The sequence below is a fragment of the Carassius auratus genome, unplaced genomic scaffold (genome assembly GCF_003368295.1).
Source record: "Carassius auratus strain Wakin unplaced genomic scaffold, ASM336829v1 scaf_tig00022918, whole genome shotgun sequence".
Lineage (NCBI taxonomy): Eukaryota > Metazoa > Chordata > Actinopteri > Cypriniformes > Cyprinidae > Carassius > Carassius auratus.
Genome location: NW_020525225.1, coordinates 43,269 through 62,811, shown reverse-complemented (window position 1 = coordinate 62,811; position 19,543 = coordinate 43,269).

Genomic DNA, 19,543 nt, shown 5'->3' with positions numbered 1-19,543 from the left:
TTTGCTATACTAAAACATTGATATTGTGAAATGTTATTACAATTTAAAATAACTGTTTTATATTTTAACATTCCTGTGATGTCAAAGCTGAATTTTCAGCAGCCATTTCTTATTATTATTTTATTATCAATACTTTTGAATAGTATTGTATGATGTCCTCATTTCATTCAAAACCAACTTCTTTCAATTGAATAAGGACAAAGAGCACCATAAAAATATATCAAAAGTGGCCCACATGACTCATGTGCTATATAACAAGTCTTCTGAAGCCATACCACAGAAATATTAGAAACCATTTCTTTGAAATGGATCTTTCAATGAAAATAGGTTTAACTGATCCATGGGAAGTCGTGGCCTAGTGCTTAGAGAGTTTGATTCCTAACCCTAGGGTTGTTGGTTTGAATCTCGGCAGGCAATACCATGACTGAGGTGCCCTTGAGCAAGGCACCGAACCCAAAACTTCAGCATAAATGGCTGCCCACTGCTCCGGATGTGTGTTCATGGTGTGTGTGTGTGTGTGCGCGCACTTTCGATGGGTTAAATGCAAAGCACAAATTCTGAGTATGGGTCACCATACTTGGCTGAATGTCATGTCATTTTCAGGAACCATTTGATCTACTGTAGTTGGAATGACTCAATGATTTGGTTGCAGCGGTTAAGAGCTCACTGAAAGTTTTTCGGTTGAACGACAACTTAGTTTCTGACAAAATCACCCAAATCTATCGTATTACTTCAAAAATCCTATAAATTACTTTTATGATGCTTTTGGATACTTCCTGAAGCTTGAAAATGTCAAATTACATGTAGATCATTTACATGTAGAAATTACAAAGACAAGCATGATGCTTCAAATTGTCTTCCTTCATGTTTCACAGAAGAAATGTCAAACTTTGTAACAAAATGAGGACAGAACGTTAATTTTTGGTCAAACTATATGTATGGCCACGATAAAAAAGGCATTATTGTCCATAATCAAAATTCTCTTGACACACAAGCTTTTATTGCCAAAGCCTGATTGTGATAGACTACTACTCCTAAACCAATATCTCAGCCCAAGATGATCCCAGTAATAGCAAAGCTCATACAAACTCTTCGACATCCAGTTTTAAAACATTATGCATTTATAAACATTCTGTTAAAATAGTTTACATTCCTCACATGACAAACTTCTCTTTAAGTGGTTGGTTTATGGTATCGCAAAGCCTAGTCATTTTGCAGCATGTTTCTGAAGCTCCCTAAGCCACATAAAAAGACACATGGTTTCTCAAATGTCAAAAAACTCAATTAGTCACTTTATTGCAAGGTCATTTCTATGTAAAGGAGATAATTAAAACTACAGTTCCAGAACAACACTGTTACAAAACGGTATTTAATAATGAAAAACAACGGGAAACAATAGAGATCAGTCGGGATCCTCACGCGATTTAGTTCAAGTTCGGAGGGAATGCAGCTCTGCGTGAAACACATCAAAGGCACTGAACATTAAACAAAGCTAAATTTACCGCATGCTTGGCCCTGCATTTACTAAACATGGCAATAACATTCAACAGTCAGATGTTGACTGCAAACATATTGCTCTGCTCGTTCATACAGCAAAAAAAAAAATCATAACAATCATATAAATATATTTGAATTTGAGTTCAGAAGATCTTCGACATACTGTATCTTGTTTGCATTTTACGCAATCTAGTTTGTAAAACAAATATCATTTTAAAAAATCCTTAAATGATATAAAACATCCGATGTTATATCAAAAAAGCAGGTTCAAGCAATCATATGGGTTTGATCAGGATGATCCTAAAGGTTTGGAAAACCAAGTCTGGACCACAAGGAAAGTATTCTCAAATTGTAACCTCAATTTGTGGTTTTATTATAGAAAACGGAGACACTTCCTCAGCTGCCCTAATGTGCTTTTCTGTAAGTGCACTAGAAAATCATTAGTGACCTTAGAATACTTGCCTGCCTCTCAGTTTGTTTTTCAGTCTGTCATAAAACACAGAGAAACAAACATCGTTTAAGTATTTTTATTTCAGCATATGATATTGGATCTTATAATCATAGGCTGTGCACAACCAGAGAGACCTCGGTACATTGAAAGCAAATTTAGAGACATTGGATTCTGGATGATCCATTGAAGACAGCTGATCCAGTGTTATTGCCAAATCTGATACTTATGAAATGCAGAACATCTTGACCTGACAGATTGTTTAGCGCTAAGAAAGGACTGAATTTACACGCCATATTACAGCATGACTTGTAATAATAATAATAAAATGACATGCTCAATCTTGACTATGAATAAAACGTGAATGTGAAAGTCCTGGGAATTGTTTAGAATTAAGAAAAAATGTGCATTACAAATCTCAGTTGAGCTCCAAATAGGAACATGCAGTTAGTAATGTTACAAACTACTTAAGTATCAAAATAATTTAAAGTGACAATAGGTGACAGTGTCTTTTTATCATTATACATTTAAAATGTAATCATGTCCATATTTTCTTTTCAAAAAAACAATGTTTTTGGATGATTAAAAATCATGGTGACATCAATAAACTACTAATAAAGACAAACATTTTTAGTCTAATTTATTTAGCTATGTTGAAAACAGGAGCACATTAATGAGCAGCTGTATTTTATTAAATATTTCTGAATAACAAGAAGACCTAAATGCTAATGTCTGATCTACATAAAGCAGTTTAATTTGACAACACGCATGTTGGACATAATCTACAACTCTTGTGCATTTGTCAGTAAATTTGAAGCTGGTCTACCTTTTCTACAACAAAACCCTAGGCTGGAACGCTGTGGACTCGACGTCACTAATCTTTCAAGCATCGAGTCTGTCCTTTCCTGAAGCTAATTCTTAGTGTACACCTATAAAAACTCTGCATATTTGTGCAGATGGCTGTTTTTACAGGAGCCTACTGTGTAAGGGAACACGGCGTTGATTCAGAATGTCTGCCAGGGGCCCTGAGCTGAGTACAGGGGCAAGTCCTCTAGTAACACAGCCGCCCTGCACTTGCCTCCCAAACACTTTAACAGGCAATTATCCCACCAAGCAGGACCTATCAAACCACCGGCCAACTCCACACAGAGAAGAACACACTGACAGAGAGAGAGAGAGAGAGAGAGGGAAAGAGGGAGAGGCTTTAAAACCTTACTCAAAAAGAAACTAAATAACTAGTTTATTTAGTAACTTTTCAATAACTACATCAGAACTTCATATGAGCCTAGATCCACTTTTCCCTAAATGTTAAGGTCTACCTGTAGATTTAAACCACAAACAACATTAAAAAAAAAAATGATACTGTATATTTTGTGCTTTTCATTCTACTATAGATACATACTTATACCAATAATCTAATAATTATTTTCATGTTAATGTCAAAAACACAAGTATGTGGCAGGTAAGGAATTTACTAATTCATTACACACTAGTTTCTCTTTATACACTGAACGTATGACCATCACTGCACTTTACACTTTACTCTTTTTAAAAAATTGTTAATCACTTATTAATCACAAAACAAATGATGGCTTTCAAGAACACAACAGGGAACATATTTTAACTTCTAACAAATCTCCATCTAAGATCAGGCACTTCCCATAAAAGAGAAGCTGATTAAAATGATTAAAGGTTAAAGGAGGATCTGTCTCTTGGAAGTAACTAAGCTATAGAGAGAAAGAGACCAAGAGATTCACTACAGGACAGATTTTTGTCCCTCATATTCTCCAAAACAAATCAAAAACATATTCATTAGTATCACCAAACCAAAATGGAAATTTTCACGTCTTAAAATGCTACAACTAAATATGTTCAAGAACATGAACAGAGGAGCCATCTGGTCCCACATTTGGAGGATTCTTTTATCTGGAAACCATTCTCCGCTGTCTTTCCTTTTACGCATGGCTGCTTGAAAGCTGTGGAGAGCCAGATTAAGCCACTAGTTAAGGATGACATCCGACAATAAGCCAAGTTCTCAGAGCGTTTATGTCCTCTTTAGGTTCAAACAGCACTGACACTAAATAACACTTCTTGCCATGCAAAAAAATGCACTGACACAAGAAATGAGTGTCTCCCTGGAGAAAAGCAAATCTCTGAACAGAGAAAAAACAGAGTAAACCCACATTTAAAAATAAGCAAGCCTTTATCTTTCCTAACACATAGCCTACTTTTTTTTTCTTATTAGAGTACAGAATTGTTAGATCAAGAGCATCCGATTATTTTTGTAATACATTTTTCATAGCCAATGGTATCTCACTCCTAAAAATGAAGGTTCTTCTAAGGTTTCTTTAGATTCAAGAACAACTTTGCAAAGGGTATTATATAAGTTGCTAAAACTTAAAATATTCTGTGTTCATTAAATCTGTGTTCAATAAAGTTTTCTTGTTAGCTGGCTTAAGGTAGAAAAGCAAGTGTTTATAACTGATTACAAGCTAGAGAGAGCATAAAATAAAATAGCAGTTAAAAAGATTCATTTCGGTGTTCAACTACATTAATCACAAAGAATAAACAGAATGAAGATAATATACTAGATATGTATAACATTAACTGAAGAAATATACTAACCAAAAGTGAAAACGAGGCTTGTTATATCATGTCTACTATATTGTATATTTACAAAAATTATATAATTATGAAAACAGGGTGTCCTTTTGTATAAGAAAGTATATACTTATGTGAGAAATACGGATTCATGCACACAAGTAAAAAAAATGGTTATTCACCCATGTATTTGGACAGTTGACATCTACACGACATGACAAACTTTGTAATATTGCATTTTATGTTAAGACTATATATATATATATATATATATTATATATATATATATATATATATATATATATATATATATATATATATATATAGCCAAGCAATACTTGTTTAGCAAGTGTTAAGTGTTTGAAAGTTTAGCACTGTTTATATTCATTAGTTCATTCAAGTAGTTCTGTAGTGTGTCGAATGCATTTTTAAAAATCTAAATAAATATTCCATGCAACTTCTAAATTGATTTGGGTTTATAAAAACCATGCAATAAAAAACTGCAAAGATACTAAAACTGTTTCATGCCAACATGATACAAGTCTAAATGACATAAAACAGTTGTCGATGTGTGTGAGGTAAAGAAGAATCCATGGCCATGTGAACGCTTACAGAAGAGATCATTTAAATCATATAATGTTGTCTCAGCAGATGAGGAGTCAGTGCCCAAATTAGGTGTCGGTCTGTGCACGAGAGAAAGAAGAATGTGTTACATCACAGACGGTGTCAGTGTGGGCACGGCTGTGGATTCTGGCTGCTGTGAGTCTCCAGAGAGAGATTTACCATGCGTCTGGCACGAGCACATCAGAACTGGATGATCTGCCTTTCCCATAAACGTCTCCTCCCAGCCGCTCTCCGTCCCAGTGCCAGACAGCGGGGGTGTCAGGGATGGCACATATCTCATCAGTCACACTGAGCTCGGTCTGCCAAGACTGCACCCGATGGAGACACAACCCCTTTTCTCTTCCTCCAACCTAATACCCTCTTTCTCTTACGCTTTCTGTCCTCATCCAACCAGCTTCAGTTTTTAATGTTGATGTTTCCATTCTATCTATTGTCTGCCAGGTCACGTGTGATAGCAAGAGGGAGAGCGAAAGAAATAGAGAAGGGAAAAGGATATGTTATACCCACTATGTAAAATTCATCTCTTTCTTCAATCTCATTTTGGAGCAGAAGACGGCCAAAATTCACACTCAGCTACTTCAGGCTGCCTTTTAACTGTGGCCAACTGGGCTGGGCTTACAGGCATCAGAGGAATCAGACAGAGTAGAAAACCGTCGCTCAAACCCTAATTTGTTTACGTGCTGATTTTACTCATATGATGCCTGAAAACATGAGGGCTCGGACTACACGGCCAGACGGCTTTCATCTCACTCACCCCAGCTGACTTTACCACAGACAGCCTGTAGATTTCAACAGTCGTGGTTACTTGCACCATAAATACACACAAACATCTATGTACTTATAACATCGGAGACAGAGATAGACAAACCACTGGGCACTGTCTGCCAGAAACAGTCAAGGAGCTCAACAGCTTCAGTGACAATATTATATGACACATATAGACACCTGAAGCATATGCGGTGGTCCCAAAATATTCTTTAGACACAATGTAAAAATGTATAAGCATCACTGCATCACATTTATATCAACACACACACACACAATCTATCAGAATAAACTTAACTGTCCTGAGTCTTTTTATTATTAGTAATATTATTAATCAAGTGGTGGGTGATTTTTAGTGGATGTAAGAAGTGAGTTCACCTGCAGAATAACCACAGGTGTAGTTTATCATTAGTTTATCACATTAACATATCAACATGAGACAAGTAAAAGTTGAACAACTAGAATGTCCCTTTTTATTGTTTTATAATTTCAAATCTAATGCACTTCTTTTTGCTTAATATTAATGAAATATTTAGCTTGAAATGTGTATGAAGGCTTTTTTAAATTAGTGCAATAAAATTATATATTTTTATTAAATGCTGTTCTTTTGAACTTTCTGTTCATCAAAGAATCCTGAAACAAATGTATCATGGTTTTCAACATCGATAATAACAGGAAATTAATCTTGAGCCCAGAATCAGCATATTATGAGCATTTCTGAAAGATCAGAACATTCAGCTTTACCATCAATAAATTACATTTTAATAATATTTGACATTATTACTGTATTTTTTTACAAAAAAAAAGCAACCTTGGTGAGCACAACAGATGTTGTGTATTATTTGTCCCAAATAAATGGCATTTGGAATTTGACAATACTTTGTATCTGATGGAATGAAATTAGATTTTCTAGTATGGAACCTGTTTCCATACTAGAGTTAAAAATAAATAAAAACATAAATTAAAAAGTTTTAAGTTACTGTAGTTTCTTACTGTAGTAATCTTAACAAACACATCTCTCAATATTATGAGATATAAAGTCAATTATAAGAAATCATTTGGAATTTTAAAATAAGACATTTCAACTTAGAGGTAGAAGCAATTAAAAATGATTCATTACCTTTTACTTTTTAATCAGAGAACATCTTTGAAATCTTCCACACTGTCTTTTTTTTACACAAAGAATCACATATCACGAGTGTGCTTTTGTAAAGTCTTGGACTTACAAAAACAGTTCCAAAAGCCTGTCCGTGCATCACAGTGCCCATGGGCAGCACTCTAAACCGCTTCCAGCTATTGAATGCACCCTAAGAGCTTAGAGCTAATAGTGATAAAATGAAAAGACAAACATAGAAATAGTGCCTCAAGGACGAACAACTAAGGCATAACAAATGATATTCTCCAGTCAATGACGCTAATGAGATGTATCCAAAAGAAGAAATTAATCTGAGAGCATAGGGAACATATCAACAATGATATAGCCTTGAACTGTTGTATTTTAACAGAAAGGTTTGAGTGTATGAAAGAGTGTTTGAGAACACTATAGATGGAAGATTGATGAAAATCTTTTAGATTATAGTTGGGCATGTATAGCTCAACTTTTTGTATTATTATCATTGGCATTATTAGTAGTAGTAATTATTTTTTGATACAGTTGTCCTTGACTGTAAAAATATGAAGTACAAAATTTGATTACACAATCCTTGTCTCCTGCAGCTATATGTGCTGTTTATGCCATGATGAAACATTCCTGTAATGTAAAATACTTTGCTTTGTCTAGTCCACTCTTTACAACAGCAGTCTACTATTTTGGCAAATCCGTTACAGCAAACAATAATTGTGCCTTTCTAAACATCCTAAATCCTTGTTTCTACGACAGCATGATTCAATTTTGCAAGCACATTACTCCATAATTTCATTTTTTTTTTTTCAGCGATCCACTCAACTCCACACGTTTCTTCAATTTGATTATTTCAAACATTAAATAATAAGCACAGGAAGGCCAAAAATGGCGAGCTTACAAGGCAAATGATGAAGCAGTTATATTTGTTTGCAGATATCCTCACGATACAGAACGTTTCTCTTCTCTGCAAACATGGCTCAATCACATCAAGAAAAAATGATTGGATAAATAAGATCTATATGGCTACAGTACAATAGTAATCTTTAGAGCTTTAAAAAATATTTATTTAAAAATAAAAACATAAAAAAATAAATTGATGATAAAAGAATCATATAAAAAAGACATGGGGGAAATGGATTTAAAATTGTTTTTCCTTGCTCTCCATGACCCATCAGAACAGACATGCACGGTACCCATATTTGGGCTGTGATCCAACCACTGTACTAAATCTTTATGCGTGGTAAAGCAATGACATCACCCCTCTTCCTGTGCAAATGACCAGCACTTCCTTTAATGGGCCAGATCTCTTATATCGAAATGCATGAGAGTTGTTATGATCCGATTGGTGAGCTTGAGCTACTGTAATACCGCTTGTCTCCTCATGTGTTCCCTAATGACAGTAAAGATTGGAAAATTCCCTCAGGGTCCCCTCTGTTGAATGTAATCTCTTCATCTGGATGTGTCAGGGACATACAGTAAGACTAGTCGTGAAAGCCCTGAGCATTGCAGACTTGGGAAAAATAAAAAAGCTACATTTCAAAAAGCTTTGTGTGGAGAAATCCGGAGATGATGGGTTCTAGTCGCCGATTGAAAGGTATTTTCCTCGTTGATACCATTTCTCTCCTGTGCACACACACTCGAAGATGAAACGGCAAGTAAAACTCTGAATGAAATAGTCTTGTCTGCATCTTTGACATGGTAAGTTATTTAGTGACACATCTTACAGTACCCAGCGTGAAAAGAGAAAAACGTGCTTATAAATCTCTCCACTTGACATCTAGAGAGAGTGAGAGACTTTGCCTCAGGAAACTTGGGATGGAGAACTGAAGGAAAATTCTATTTTGGGTCTTCCAAAAAAGGGGGGGTAAGCGAAACACAGACAGTAAGATTCTGTGTGCAACAAAAACCCAGAGGAATTCTGCTCAAACACTGTTCCATTCTGTTTAATTGTCCACAAAATGACAATGCCAATGGCTAATTTAGTTTAATTTGCTACAAAATCTGATTAATTCTGGGCAGGGTTTTCAAAAAAAAGTCCCTCTCCAATGTTTATCTTAAATATGTGGTCTTCAATAGACAGTTGACTTTAAAGTTTAGACCAATTCAGCTTTAACCAAATATTATAAGAACAGCTGACAGCCAAAAGAAATAATACCTAACCAGCCAATAACAATTTTTTCTCCACATCAAATAGCCTCCAAGAGGGTTAGCAACACTTCCAATGAACAAATAGTCTACTAGTTGGTCCGGGCCTGCTGTGCTTCTGTCTGCTTAGATTACCAGCTCAAGAGTCAGTAAGGCATGACCCATCTGTTCAGATATACTGACCCCCAGAACTGTAGTTAATGGAGACAGTGTCTGTCTGACTGCATTTCTCACACTACAGAGACTGTCAAAAATATTATGGAATATTTACAGCACCCCCATGTGGACAAATCGTTGCTCTGCTATTTTTATTAAACATCAATGTCTGTATACTGTATATATTTTCTTCTATCACTTAGTACTTCATAGAAAGGCATATTGACCCCAGATTAAATGAAGCGAGTTAGAATTGACAGTGATTATAGCAGTGCATCATAAGCATTATGTTCCTGAATGAACCAAACTAGAGTAATAACAAATGCAGTTTCCCGAAGTGAATGGCAGATCTTTCATAATGACAGCTAGAGGAATATAAAACAATAAACGCAGTTATCATCCTCTGATCTAGTCAAAATAAATAATCACATGGATTGTATTAAGCAGAAATCTTTTTCAAAACACATCACATAATAGCTTCAGGGGTCTTCTGAGGGAAGCGTATAGCTGCAGGGAAATTATGCTAATTCTTTATTACATTTTTCATACTGTCACAGTAATGTTTTCCTACTGTTTTATTGAATTATGAACACATGTAATGCTACTGTAAAAAATCAGGATATATTTTCTGCCTCAACAGGTTCCACAAAACCAGGCTCCACATGTCACCTCTCCTAATGCAACCTGCTGAACACACAAACACACACATGCTGATTATATTTATTTATTATATTAGACATTATATTATTGATACAGCTTATTTAAAATATAATCATTTGTTAATACAATTTCTATTTCCTTTCCCTTACCTTCAACAAACACCAATTTTCACATTTATATAATACATGTATACACACATATGTATTGTATGTACACTGAACAAAATTATAAACACAACACTTTTGTTTTTGCCCCCATTTTTTATGAGCTAAACTCAAAGATCTAAGACTTTTTCTATGAACACAAAAGGCCTATTTCTCTCAAATTCTCTCAAATATTGTTCACAAATCTGTCTAAATCTGTGTTAGTGAGCACTTCTACTTTGCCGAGATAATCCATCCACCGCACAGGTGTGGCATATCAAGATGCTAATTAGACAGCATGATTATTGCACCTGTGTGCCTTAGGCTGGCCACAATAACAGGGCACTCTAAAGTGTGCTGTTTTATAGTATTGGGGGTCCAGGGCCTCATGCAGTGCTACACAACACACTGTTGTATATGCCAACCCAGAGCATCCCAAACACGCTCAATGGGTGACATGTCCAGTGAGTATGCAAGAACTGGGATGTTTTTAGCATTTTAGCAAGTACAAATCCTTGAAAAATGGGGCAGTGCATTATCATGCTGCAACGTGAGGTGATGGTCATGGATAAATGGCACAACAATGGGCCTCAGGATCTCGTCATGGTATATAAAATGCACTTGTGTTCATTGTCCACAACATACGCCTGCCCATACCATAACCCCACCGTCACCATGGACCACTCGATCCACAACATTGACATCAGCAAACCGCTCTCCCACACGACGCCATACACACTGTCTGCTATCTTCCCTGTACAGTGAAAACCGGGATTCATCCATGAAGAGACCACCTCTCCAAAGTGCCAGGCACCATCGATTTTTGAGTGGCCTTTTATTGTGGCCAGGCTAATGCACACCTGTGTAATAATCATGCTGTCCAATCAGTATCTTGATAGGCCACACCTGTGAGGTGGATGGATTATCTCGGCAAAGGAGAAGTGCTCACTAACACAGATTTAGACAGTCTTGTGAACACGATTTGAGAGAAATAGGCCTTTTGTGTACATAGAAAAAGTCTTAGATCTTTGATTTTAGCTCATGAAAAATGGGCGCAAAAACAAAAGTGTTGCATTTATAGTTTTGTTCAGTGTTCATATGTTTGGATGGTTGGATGGATATTTTTTGCGTTTATTAAACTGTTTTGCTCACGGGAACTACAATGTATGCAATTTCAGCTTTTACTCTCCTTGTGGAGACATTTTGTCCACATAATGTAAGCAAAACCTTACATACACACAAGTCTTTGAGGGAATAGTTTGAAGCATGGAAAATCAAACCAAAAGTGCCGTTGCTGATGTTATGGCTAGTGTTATTTGTGGATCAATGGCAGTCCTTCATGAAGTACAGTAGAAAAGTCTGTATATGTATAGTATGTTACATAAAGGAGGAAGGTGAAGGTGACAAATTGGTGGCTCTGTTAATTTACTTTCCAGACTTGAATATTAATTTAATAGGTCATTTATTACTGGTTAAGGGGGCTTTCACACTGGCAGTTTAATGCGGAACGGGGCACAGTTTGCATGAAAATTCGCTAAAGTTAATGTCATCGGACCCTGGAGAGCACTGGGGTAACGAATCCGAGGCTACCTGGAGAAGGTGGTCTGAGTTCGGTTGCTCTCAAGCTGTGACGCAGTTCACGTGAATGTGTAAGCAACACGGACTCGGGTGCGCACTTGTTCAGGAAGTAAAGTATCCCGCGCATACGTAACACTGTTGATATCATTGTTTCCTCAACACACGAGAGAGCCGAGGTTGGTTCCACACACTCCTAAAAGTCCAAATTAAATTCATTAAAATTAAATAATTAAAATAATAAAAAAATTATTATTATCCTGTGCATAATAGCACCAAAATAACAAAACAATTCCAAATATGCTCAGTGGCATTGTGTTGTCCATGTGTTTTCCGTGTGCGCTTGCGATGACGTAAGATGACTGCAAACTCACCTGGGTTCGAATCAACTATTGAGTGTGAAAGCAGAACAACGCTGCGGGCGGAGCCGGGAACAATCGCGCTCGGACCGCAGCAAACGAGCCCAGTGTAAAAGCCCTCTAATTTGTTGTTGAATGCAGAACATCCACTAACTTTTCTCTTATGTAGCCATTTCTCCACAGCATTATAATAGTACAAAAAAATTATTGTGCACTATAATGAATAATATACGTTAAACATCATGACAGGCTCTGTACAGCATAGAGGCTCTAAACCTGAGACAGAGAGAACATGGAACTGGAATGATGCATATAAAGCAATCAACTGAAACGTATACGATATCATCTGATTGCAATCAGCCCCCTAATTGTGATTGTAATAAATAGTTGATCCATTCATGTGTTTTTGATTCATGGGGCTTGCACTTTCTCTAGCTTTATTTTTTCTCATCAGAAAAGCAATTCACCGAGACCTAAGATGAGTAATGATGGTACATTAGGTTTTTTTAACTAGTGCTTTGCATGAACGATGGATTTAAAAAAAAAAAAAATTTGACATATGATAATATATCACCTCTTAAAATATTTGCGGCAGCTAAGTGGAAAACCTTAGAAAGCTTAATTAATTATCAACATAAAATAATGCAACAAAGGCCTTAAATGTGAAAAAAAAAAACTTCCAGTACACAATAAAGACAATATGTGAAAACAAATGGACACGATGTGAATTAATACACTTTGTGAAGTTCTATTTTCCGGTGGTGGTGGAAAGCCCAAATCATTCAAATCGAACAGTAGCTACAACAAACTGTAACCAACACCGCACTCTTTTTTCCTTTTGTCAGAGACGCTGAGCTCCAGCATTTCACAGAATGTACAAGGTGTGCTTTTATACCCTGGCACGGATGCAAAAATAATCTCTCAGGTTCGACTGAGCCTAATCACATTGCTTATTGGCAGTTCCTATGTTTCCTCATAAGAGAGCAGCTGAAATAAATGAGCGACATTCAGTTTAGGGAGGAAAGAAAAACCCTTCTGAATGGACTAAATACAGTATCTTTAAAGGCAGGACTATAGCCAGAGAGTCAGGTCTGTAATGCACTTACAGTCAGGGGTTCATCGCTCTCTCTCTGATGAAGGGACGCAGGAGTGTGTCCAAAACCATGTGTTGGATCCATTACCTGTGAGGAGGCCCACACCACACAAGGGATGAGTAATATTTTCCTATACATTGCTGTATATGTTATGTATTTCCTGGCAATGGCACTCTATTGCCAGTATAATAAACATATTATTCTATCCAGCGTAGACAACTGTACTTCTATTCAGTTCACTGTTTAACAGTCACAGCAGCTGCTGGTTTTGATTTGGTGATGCAGTCTACGTATATGTAACATATGGGCAACAGGTTTGCAGCGTTCCACTTTGGATGTATTAATAAAATCATCACAGCAGTTTTTATCATATTAATAGGTGCAAGACAAATGCATGACAGGAAGGTTGAGAGGTGATGTGTAACAGCATTTGCAAACAGATGCTGAAGAGCTTTCACTACCTTTGCAGCTGTGTGCCTTGTAAACTAGTGCAACTTAGAATGTATTTATAATGCGTTTCCTATATATTTTTCCCTTAAAGGTCCTGTTTTTTTGCACTTTTTTGAAGCTTTGGTTGTGTTTACAGCGTGCAATATAACGTGTTCATGTTTCGCGTGTAAAAAAACACAGTATTTTTCACACAATTCACCTATCTGTATACCGATGTTTACACTGTCATAAAAACAGGCTGGTGTCTTCCTTGTTCTATAAAGTCCCTTCTTCAGAAATACATAACTAGTTCTGATTGGGCCAGCGGTTCCAGTTTTGTGATTCGACAGCATCTTAGAAAAGGCTGTCCTCCTGGAAACGCGAATGGACTAGATTTGAGAAGCAAGTGGGCAGGAGCATGTGCTGGAGATGTACTTATAATCACAGGAGCGTTTTTACTGACGAGATGCGCATGAAAATCAAAAAAGTTTTTTTGCACAGTCCTAACATCTAGTTAACAAAGCTAGACAGGGTTACCCTTTGTGTAATAAGTTACAAAAACTGTTAAACGCACCAACTTAAATAATAAAATACACTTACCGATTGTGGTCCATAAACAACTCCTTCTCCAGACAAAGAGGGAACTGCTCCATCTTTCAAGAATAATCTTTGTGCAAATCCGGCATTAAACTGATTGAGATTGAGGAAGTTGTCCTCATCAAGCTGTCCTCAGCAAAATGTGCTGCACATAGTTTTACATGTGGATTATAATCTTTGGGAACCGAGTTAAACATAAATTGTGACCATTAATCTCCAAGTACAGCGTCCCTGGAAAGCCCAAACAAGGATGATTGGACTCCGAGATGAAAATAACAAAGGTTTTTGGATGTGTACTATAGAAGTACCATGGTTTTCTTTGAAGTACTCCAGTTAGTAAGTTAGTAAATGGCATGGTATATAAATTTAAGTGCCATGACATATTTCCAAGTACCAAACCTGTAGTATTACAATGTGAGATCATCACTGTACCACGGTACTGGCAGTAATTACTTTTAAATTTATGGTAAATTCATTTTGCTAATCAATCAGTTTTATAATCTGACACCGTCACTGTAATTCCACAGTATCTAAAAAAAAAAAAGTTTAGCTTTTATGCAATATAAAGAACCCCCCCCCCCCCCCAAAAAAAAAAAAAAATATATATATATATATATAATAATAACACTACAAATGCCTATTGTTTTATGTGTCCCTCTGGTGCATCTGTGGTCAATATGCATTGTAGTCAGGAGTCTGCTTCTGGGTTTCAAACTGGTCACAGTATGAAGGTGTTAGGGAATTTTTGTCGTCTTTCTCTGGGTTGCTCCTCATTGGGCAGTGTCAGGGTAGCCCTGTCTTATGTGCAGGGCCCTGTAGCAGCATCAGGCTAACCCCCTCACATAGGGTCACCACCGGCCCGCTACCTCAGAGGGAACAATCTGACGGAGCCAAATATACACACATCGCTTAAGTAAATAAATATGTCTCCCAGCCCCAAAGCCATCCCAGTGCTGCTGCCTGGCTGCCTTTTTCTTTCAAAATACACTTATACTCACCACTGTTTATCATCAGCAGAGCTTAAATCTCACTTCTCTCTCTCTCTCTCTCTCTCTCTCTCTCTCTCTCTCTCACACACACACACACACATCCTGATGAACTACTCACATCCCTGAATCAGCTACCCTGCTGTTTTCATTACTGAAAGTGGTAATGAAATTTGTTACACATTCCCATTTGCTAGCGAGATTCAGAGAGTTATTCCTAAGATCTATGCTTTCAATATGTGACTATTGATTAGCCATATAGCAATGGAAAATATAAACTTAACAGACAGCCATAAAGCGGGGGGGAAAAAACTAAATAAAAAGCAATGCCTGTCACAACTCACTGGGCATCGGGTAATAAATATATAATTTGCCTAACCATCTTCAGCTACTTTAAATGCATATTTATAGCCATGACTGGCTAGGTGTTAACACATCCTGCAGGTTATTATCATGCACAGATGTACAAATGTAAACTTCATCAAAAACCAGGAGCAGGGCAACAGAAAAGCAAAACACTACTTAGCCTCGTCAATTTATTTTATGGGCTATGCAACCTTATTCACCTGTTTATTTGTCAAGCAGTCAACTACATTCCAGCGCAACTTTTTGCCTTTTAGTTTTGCCAGCTTGTTGTGTAGCACTGACAGGAAGGGGAGAAATGAAAGCCCAACTCTTGTCCCTGTTGTTCATGGTTAAAGTGTGTGGGCAGATGGAAGGACTAAAAGCAATGTGTAGAGATCGAAGGTCTATAAAAGCTTAGTGTCTCGGGCCTGGTGCAAGGCTCAAATGGTGTTAAAATTCAACCACGACTCTTCGGCATAACCACAGTGTCCATTCAGTATATTTCATCTGTTGAACTGAAGCAACACAAATTAGGCATCTGTTTTCAAGCATTTGCAACTCTCAGTTCTTTACAGGGATGAAAAGGTTTACCAACATTCGTATCCACTTGTGTCAATTGCTTTTTGGGCCTCCTGCTCCATTCAAGACATTTATTTGGCAGTATAAGCCGCTTGACAGGTGAGAAATTGTGAAAATTTCGCTTCAAAATCAAATCACTCCAGTTTACTGAATGCCATTCCATTAAAAAAAAAATCTGAGACACATATACACAGTAAAAATATAGATATACAGTAAACTTTCGCAAACAGTTGTAATGATCCTTTCCTATGGCATAAATTCTTATTTGGTATAAATATATTGTTTAATTTTTTTATTAATTCAGTGAATATCAGTATATAATGACAGAATATAAATTGCACTGTATAACCAAAATAAAAAAAATATATATAAATTGATATTTTGCTTACAGATTTGGGGGATGGTTGTTAGACTTTAAATTAATGTAACTGGCTGCTTTATGACATTTCAAAAGTTAAAACAGAAAAAAAGACACTTATTTTCAGTAGATGGCCCTTCAAACAAGTTTTTTATTTTTTTATTTTGCAGCATCAATTTAATATATTTAATGCTTGCCGAAACCCTCAGCATTTCAGCAATCAAATAAGAACTATTTTTGTAAAAATAAAATGGGTTATTTCGGATCCACCATAAAAGCCATAAATCTCAGTGCAGAGTAATTCAGTTCTCTTAAAAAGCAATGCTGGACCTCTTTTAGCTCTATACAGTGCATTTATCTTGATTAACAGTTCCCTCCTCTATTCTCCTCCATTTGTCGTGGTTGCATTGTCAAAACTGTTTAGACGAACAAAAAGCCTGCTTGTTTTGACATATGGTTTCTCGGTTTTGCTTTTGTTGATAATGAGAAACATGTTCCTTGGCTTGCAGTGCCAAAGCCTGAGGGTTTGCAGTTGTGGAGCGCCTGAAAGAAACTGTGTGGAAATTACCTGAAGCACATGCCTCTTTTTCAGTGCTAGCATGGCTAACAGGGCTAAATCTCACAGAACTGAAAATGTAGATTGAACCACTGATATCAGTTCATTATATTGCAGGTATCATACTAGATTATATAAATAAAGGCTTATGGCTAGGATTGTCGTGAACGTTAATCTTCTCCTCATAAACTTAACAATATCCTACATATCCTCATCCTCATATTGTCAGCTAGCTTAAAAATCTGATGCTGCCATAGCCAGTGGATACAGAGTAATTTCTCTCACTTAATGGCCCTGTAAAAAAAAGATTTATGAAAATCTACCCTGATTTGGACTGCCAATCTTTTGACGCTGACATTAAGTGATGTCAGAATTAACCCAGTTAATAAAAGTAAATGCTATAAAGATGCAGTTTGCGCTACCAAATTCAGCTGCCACAATAAAAAAAAAAGCAATTTGCAGGGAGCTCAGGTTTTACAAATGGTATCGGTGCAATCAATTATACTAACGTTAAGGCACCAGCAGAGACTGAATTCACTTCCATCAACAAGTCACACTGATTTCATAGGTGCGCAATAAACCTTTGATGAGTAAATGGCTCTGGCCAGAATGCATTTCTTCATTTTATCAAATAGTGGATGTTGTTAAGTTGTGCATGATGCTTGCCTCATGATAAGAACCTTACGTGTGATGGATTTCATCTGTATTCTACTAGTCTGACTTTATAGTTTTGTATTATTCATTCTCCACCTCTCAAAGCCCCGATTGACCTCAGGGTCAAACAGGTGATAATCAACCTGTTCACAAGGCCATAGATCTGGGGAGAGCTGAAGAGAGTGAAATAGAAAGGGAAAAGGAAGGAGAGGAGTCGAATGTAACAAAGGAAATCAGGTGTGTTTGTTTTGCAAGTATAATTAGTTTTTTGGAAATCTGTTGATAATCTGAATTCTGGTGAAATAATTTTTGTGTAAATTGTAAATATTAGAACATCATCATTATAACATCTTTAAATGGTGAATATTGATTTTGCAAACATTTTGCCACAGGCACGTATTTTTCATCAGCCTGCAAAAATATGCACCCATATGAATTTACCTAATGCTTACTAATGGTGTGTTCGGTGAAAGACAGAAACGTGTGTCATTTGTTAAAGTAATAGTTCACACAAGAATGAAACATTTTCTGAAATTTACTCAGATTTATTTTTCATTTTAACATATTAGATTAGATTTGTATCACTTGCTCACCAGTGGATCCTTTACAATGAATAGGTGCCACTAGAATGAGTCCAAACAGCTGCTAAAAACATGACACAAATCTGCACGTAATGTTAGTAATCCACAAGCTGTGCATTTGTAATAGATCACAAGACATTAATTGATGTGTGGATGTCTTGAATGGATCATGAGTCATTTGGATTACTTTGTGGATTACTGTGATGTTATCAACAGCTGTTCGGACTGATTCTAGTGGCACCCATTCACTGTAGAGGACCCATTAATGAGTAAGTGATGCTACTCTAATGTAATATGTTAATAGGAAAGAAAAAATCTTGGATGGCCTTGGGTCTGTCATTCTGACAGCATCCATTCAGCGTGGAGGATCCTTTGGTGAGCAAGTGATGCAATTCTTAATTTCTCTAAATCTCTTCAGATGAAGAAACAAACTGAGAAAATTTGCTCTCACTTGTAGTTTGATCAAATTTTCTGACCAATTTATGCAGATATCCATAAATTATATCAGTTATGTGCACTGAAAATATTTTCAATCAAATACTCATTATGCAGTGGGGAATTAAAAAAATACTTTATACACCACACAAATTCTTCTTAAACACTTCAATGCCCCCCATGCTGAACCTTCAGGGTTTTTTTCATATTTAAAAACGTCTCAGGTTATGAATGTAACCATGGTTCCCTGAGTAGGGAACGAGACACTGTTTACTCCAGGGGTCGCTATGGGGAACGCCTTGTCGCAACCAAGGGGCAAGGAACTCGACCGGAAGTTGAAGTCGGGCGGGGGCTGCCATCTTTTAGCAGAACTTCACTTGCGTTAGCATTCCCATTGACTCCCATTCATTTTGGCGTCACTTTGACAGCGAATAACTTTACATCTGAGGCGTTTAAAGACTCTGTTTGTGCATTATTTATTTCTAAAGATACATGACAATGTATAAAGGGCTCCATTACCTTCTATGTTACATTATGGCCCCGTATAAACAGTTTTTGTAAAAAATAGGCTAACGATTGCGTCATAACCACTCGGCTCTCTGTCGCATTACCGTACAGACAGGAGGAGAAGCTCGCAGGCAATTAACTTAATATGGCGTACTGGCGTTACATTTTAAAATACTATACAAAATAATTAATCAGAATACTTACTCCTGCTCACTCACGACAAAGAACTCCCCGCTCAAGCTCGCCGTCTCTGCAAGATTAACGATGGCAGTTTGCACGCACAGCCACTAGAGGATTTACATCTGTCAGACAGGTTGCTGACGTCG